Raw genomic sequence first — 7004 nt, 5'->3', positions numbered from 1 at the left:
AAAGCAACACTTCACTGGGCTGTGCAAAGAACTTTGTACACAAAGTTAATTTGAGAACAGATGTAAAACCAGTACGCCAGAAATTGAGGCGATTGCCCTACTCTATAAGGGAGACTGTCTCACAGGAACTAAAGAAACTTGTAGAGCAAGATGTGATTGAAAAATCAGAATCCTCTGAATGGGTTTCACCAATTGTTGTAACAATGAAGAAAACTGGAAGTATTCGATTGTGTGTTGATCACTGTTGCCTGATTTACTTTCATCTTCAGTTACAGCTGCTGATTTTAAGCAAGCTTGCCTCACATGACCAATTCAAGTAAAACTACGGGGCATATTACAAAGCAAATGGCCAAATGCTGAGAAGAAACTCAGTCCTGATCTTCAACCTTACTAAAGGTATAGACATAAACTGTCCTTAGTAGATGGCTATGTTGTCCGTGGAGCTCACCGCTTACTGGTACCAGAGACCTTGCGAGAAAAGCTCATTCAACTTGCACATGAGAGTCATCAAGGAATTGTATGTACAAAACAAAGACTACAAGAACTATACTGATGGCCAGCAATGGATGCTGATGTGGTAACTGCCATTCATTCTTGTGTTACTTGTCAGAATCATGACAAAACAGCTATCACACATACATCACCACTTCAGCCAGTACCATTTCCTGATTCAGCATGAGTTTGTTTGTCATATAACATCAGCTACAGTAATAACATTTCTGTTTACAGTCTTCAGCAGAGAACATAATCCAAAGTAGTTAATATCAGACAACGAACCACAGTTTGTCTCATATGAGTTTGAATCCTTTCTGAGAGAGAGGAATATTGTGCATAGGAAATTTTCAGTTATTACCCACAAGCAAATGGAGAAATTGAGCGAATTCAACAGAAGTCTGAAAGAAGCATTACAGACAGCAAATCTTACTGGGAAATCTTGGAAAGTATTTACAAGAGAGTTCCTACATAACTACAGAGCAACTTGCCATGCAACAACCCAATCATCTCCAGCTGAATTATTACATGGCAGACAGATGTGCACTAAGTTACATGTTGCAGACATCAAACTATTCTGCCTACAAAATCATCTACTGCTGACATTGTCAAATGTCAACAAGCCAAATGCAAGGCATATACAGAAGAAAATGTGGTGCAAGAAAAGTGAACTTTCAGCCTGGATCTTTAGTCAGAATTAAGAAACCAGGAATACTGAAACAAGGACAATCTAAATTTACTACACCACTTGAAGTGAGACACCAGCGAGGACCATACACATATTCCTGTTAGGAATGATTTTGGAGAAGCTCCATTTGATGAAGGACATTGTCCTACTCCTGATGCCAACTGCAATAGACCTAACGAAAGTAAACCTATAAGGCATACTGAGAGAATCAGAAAACTACCTGCATGGACCAAGGACTATGTGATGTGAATAATGCATACTATTGCTTTAAGATGCATACTGTTTAATTGTTACTATTTATACATTTGCCCAAATGCTTATACTGTGTACATAGTACTTTCTGTCCTGCTTAAAAATATTAGAGTTGTAGTTGTAGTTACTGTTGAAGTGTAATGGCTGTATGAACCTGCTAATAAAGCACTGTTATACTCATCCTCAGCTACCAAAACATAACAGGTTACAAACAAGCTTAAATGGGCAGCAATATCTGTAGAAAGCAATTATTTTTGTCTGGTCAATCCCACAACATATCAGAGCACACCCTGTGGGGTTCTAGGCAATTCTTCTTTGCTGTTTCAATAATCTATATCAGAAGGCACCAAATTGTATGTCTGGTCCCCCTGAGGGTAGAGTTACTGGGTAAAGCTGCCAATTGCTTCCTAGATACACCTGAAAGCACAGATTGAAGACCAGTTAGGGTAAGCTTTGGTGTAAATATGTATTTACTGTCCCAGATAGTCTTGAAACTATGACTGATGCACTAATAACTTCCTATATCTGTACTCATTTTATGAGCTTGGGGGGGGCTTGACCAAAGTTGGATCTTCAAAGAGGGTCCTGGCCAAAGTTGCACTTTTAAGAGGGACTTCTGAAAACATTTGGCAACCATTGCACTAGAGGGAACTATGGCCAGTGTCGGACTGGCTCACTGGCAATACAGTCTAAATAACCCTGGATAACCACTTAAGGAAAGATTTTGGATGAACATTTATTTGCTGTCCTGAACACAGTAGACCTTATATATCTATAATCTTTTTTAAGAGGTATAGTGTCCTTCCACATATATTAGACAATAGACATTAAAGGGGGGATAAATCCAAAAGCTTCGAAAACCATTAGTCTACATGTATATGTTATTGGTGTCTGATAGAGGTTATAAAGTGGTATCACTTTCTCTAGGAGCAGGATACTTAAGCATTGTATTAGGGAACTCCTTCTACTATGTGTGCTGAAGGTCTCTGCACAATGACAGCTCAGCGGGACAATTACAGTCAGCAGTTTCACTTCCATGTCCTGTGTTCTTGTTGTAGCCAAATAATGTTTTATATCTAAAGTGGTTAGGACACCAAGGTGAATTACAGGTGCACATCACACCCTCCAAGTCTCATTATCAAGTTCCTACTGATGAGGGAAGGGTCTGATAGAGACCAAATATCAAAGCATGAAATTAGGCCCACCCCCCACAGGCAACTTAAAGAGAATTCTGGGTCCATGTTCCAAAATTTACATGGACAAATCACTGCTGTGGAGATGGGGAGAGGAACTATTGAAACTTTTTGGGCTTTGCCCATCCGAGCCTATCACAGTGACAGAACAGCGGGGGACAAAGCGCACCCTATATTGAGAGGTTTCTGATTAGGCAAGCCCTTCTGTATAGTAAATTAGCCCTGTAGTAAGGGAACCATGTGTATAAAAACCAAGTAGAGACCATTAGAAATATAATTGGGTTATATTAGTAAAAAGAAAGAAATGGACTTTCAATATAGGACTGTGCTAGAGGATATTAAGCATAATTCCCTCTAGGCCTCTAAGTCCTGCAATGGCTAAGCAGAAATACCACCTTGCAGGTTTGAGGTAGATCCTAGGGCTCAGATGGACTGAGTAATCAGATGCAACACATTTCACTGGCCTGTAGAACAACTTCATCAGGGGTAAGAAGAACAATTAAATTAAAAAGGAAGACCACCCCAAAAATTAAATGACTTCCAAAGAGCTTCAGAAATTGTTTTAAGTAAATTACAACAATTAATAGGCCATTGCAGCACACATATTTTGACAGGGTATAACCTGTGTGATAATAAACAAGATAATGGGGATTGGGGTCTAGAAATGGCAGGTCAAATGTATCTAAAAAACGTAGGAAGAAAAGAAGTAGGAATCAGTTCCCCAAATATAGTCTGTGCAGAGAGACACAACCCATGCCTAGCTTGTTCATTCCCCTATATCAGGCACACACAAGTGAAGAATAGTTCTGTGGTCTGTGTTCCTTTAAGTCACTAATGTCTATAGAGAGACATTGTTAGCGCATCAACAGTTCCTCAAACAGTAAAGCAAAGACTTCCTGAAAGTTAGTATCGTCCCCGATCATGTCCTGTTCAGCACAAACTGGTTATTTAAATTGCCAGTAGAACTGATGAGCGACCCTAATATAAGCTGGTGTAGCGATGCACTGAACCATTATGCTAGTGATCCCCAACCAGTAGCTTGTGACCAACATGTCGCTCTCCAACCCCTTGGATGTTGCTCCCAGTGACCACAAAGCAGGTGTTTATTTTTGAATTTCAGGCTTAGAGACAAGTATTAGTTGTATAAAAAACAAATGTCCTGCCAAACAGAGCCTCAATGTAGGTTGACAATCCACATAGGGGCTACTAAACGGCCAACACAGAACTTTTTTGGCAGCCCATGAACATTTTATATGCATGTGTTGCTCCCCGACTCCTTTTACTTCTGAATGTTGCTCATGGGTTCAAATGGTTGGGGATCCCTTCATTATGCCTCTATTCTCAATAAACCCCCCTTTCTGAGTCTTTATGAGAACATTTGTGCCTTGTCTGTGCACAAGCTGCCCCATGCATCAAGCTTTATAGATGCTGGAACCAATAATACACACAAAATAGTTTTTTTTTTACTCTATCCATCTAAAGGATTGATACAGAGCTAATACATTCTGTATGAAGAGGAAATAAACACTTATACAAAAGGGGGGGCTTATAGCCACACATTTACACTACTGAGCATATTCACATATACACAACTCTACATAATGACCGTACAAGTACACAATACTCCTCACTAATGTGTGTCTTCATATGGCTATACCAAGATTCACTACAGGCAACAATCATGGTCTACCATGGTCAAAGGAAGCCAACAAGAGACAGGCAATTCAGAGAAGAAACTCATGTATATGATTCTTCTTGTTCATCAGAGAAGGTGTCCTCTGGTAGCCAATGCCTACATTGAACAATTGCTGCATAACACAATTTCCCTATGACGTCACATATAGCAAAGGAGCAGGACAAGATGATTTTGAGGCAGTTACTTGTTGGGACATTAAACTTATCCATGAGGCCCTTACATATTGCACACATCTAGAGCAGCATTGCTGTTATAGGGCAGGCTTGCCAACATTTATTAGATTATATCTTCTGCTCTACTTTCCAAAAAACTGGTGAAAAAGGAGAAACATGGCGGCAAGCTGGTTGTGTAGGATGGCTAGAGAGAAGAACCACCAATCGGATGCCCCTACTGGAAAAAACTGTGAAAATTTAGATTTCTAGGTGAAGAAGGTGAAGGATATTTTGCAAAAAGGTTGTAAGGAAATGCTGTCTTTGCATAATTTATATGCATCTACTGTATATTTTATACTTTTTAAACCTTGCAGAGAGATTCATTTACCCTAATTTGTCCTTTTAGATGGAGATTGCCCATAACACACATGCATGACATGCATCTATCTGCTTCTTTGCATCATCTCACCATAGGATAAAAATAGAAAATGTTCAAGCTAACATTTCACTCTCACCGCAAAAAAAAAAAAAAAAAAAAATTAAAAGTCAAGATGAATTTTCAGCATTTCTCAGTTTCACTCTCTCGTACCCTGGATGGAAAAAGAGGAACTTGCTTGAGTTAATCAGAAACATAAAATCTGTGTTTCACTGCCGCAGAGAAAGCCATTGAGCGTGCTTTTGTCCGTTAACTTATATTTCCTGTTAAAAATATGTTAAAGATTTACACCTGGCCTGAACTGTTAAGTACGCATCTAAATGACTATAACATCCCCAAAAAAAAGAACTATGGCCTTGTTGATCTATATTTACATTTGACCCAGTAGTTTGCCTGAAGCTTAAAACTTAAATTAACTTTTAGGGGCCGATTCACTAACTTCGAGTGAAGGATTCGAAGTAAAAAAACTTTGAATTTCAAAGTATTTTTTGGGCTACTTCGACCATCGAATGGGCTACTACGATCTTTGACTACGACTACGACTTCGAATCGAAGGATTCGAACTAAAAATCGTTCGACCATTCGATAGTCGAAGTACTGTCTCTTTAAGAAAAAACTTCGACCACCTAGTTCGCCATGTAAAAGCTACCGAACTCAATGTTAGCCTATCGGGAAGGTCCCCATAGGCTTGGCTAACTTATATTTGATCGAAGGATATTCCTTCGATCGTTGGATTAAAATCCTTTGAATCGACTATTTGCGCTAAAATCCTTTGACTTCGATATTTGAAGTCGAAGGATTTTAATTCCCAGTCGAATATCGAGGGTTAATTAACCCTCGATATTCGACCATTAGTGAATCGGCCCCTTAGTATGATGTAGAAGGTCAATTCCTTATTTTATATTATTTGTGGTTTTTGAGTTATTTTGCTTTTTATTCAGCGGCTCTCCAATCTGCAATTTCAGCAATCTGGTTGCTGGTGTCCAAATGACCCTAGCAACCATGCATCGATTTGAATAAGAGACTGGAATATGAATAGGAGAGGCCTGAATAGAAAGATGAGGAATAAAAAGTAGCAATAACAGCAGATTTGTAGCCTTACAGAGCATTTTTTTCTGTAGATGGGTCAGTGGCCCCCATTTTAAAGCTGAAAAAAGTCAGAAATTCAAAAACTTTTAAAAATGATGACTAAAAGAAAGTTTGCTTAGAATTGGCCATTCTATAACATTCTATAACACACTCAAAGGTGAGCCATCCCTTTAAACAGTGGAAGGAGGTCACTAGAATAGACTCTACGACTTCCTCCGTGGATGTTGTTCTCTCAAGCTGTAGCACATTGTTCAGTTCCATGCCATTGATTTTAGCAACCTCCATTGTTTTTAAACTGGAGGTGCAGGTGGTTTTCAGTCAAAAAACATTAACAAGCAATTTCAAACCGAAAAACCACCGATACCACTTGCGACAGATGGTTTCTATTAAAGTGCACAGGACGGTGGTTTAAGAAATAATTCTGCTGGTGTACCCACTTTTGGAAGATAATTACCGATAGATCTGGCATGGTAATTGAGAAGCTGAAACTTTAGGCTGGTGCACTAAGTTCAGTATATAGAATATGGCATTTTTAGCCCTACTCATTTTTAGGGTTTAGTTCTCATTTAAGTTTATTTTTAAACTCTTCTGGAATTCCAGAAATAAGTACCATAGAGTGAAGCATAGGATGTATTTTTCAGAAGTTCAGATTGCTGCTGTATTACAGTATATTAAAATATATACATAGGTGTTTCTGTTTAAATTTGGATAGATTTGGATCTATGGGGCTTTAGGAGATATTTTAGGAGATAAGTGATAGCTACTATGGGGAAGAACAAATACCACTAAATGTTGCTCTGGGGATCAAAAGGTGAAACAAGCACTTGTGTTATTATTAGATATGAGATTCACAAATAATGTTTATTTTATGAGAAAACTAACCAGCAAGTGGTTGGGTGGAACAGGAAGGAGTGGGAGGAGATGGGTAACGAATAGTAAATAACTGAATAGGGAAAACAGGCTTTGTGGCTTGTATGATAAAAGTTGAATTAGTTCACTGAATAGG

The sequence above is a fragment of the Xenopus laevis genome, chromosome 3L, assembly GCF_017654675.1.
Source record: "Xenopus laevis strain J_2021 chromosome 3L, Xenopus_laevis_v10.1, whole genome shotgun sequence".
NCBI lineage: Eukaryota > Metazoa > Chordata > Amphibia > Anura > Pipidae > Xenopus > Xenopus laevis.
This window is presented reverse-complemented; position numbering follows the sequence as displayed.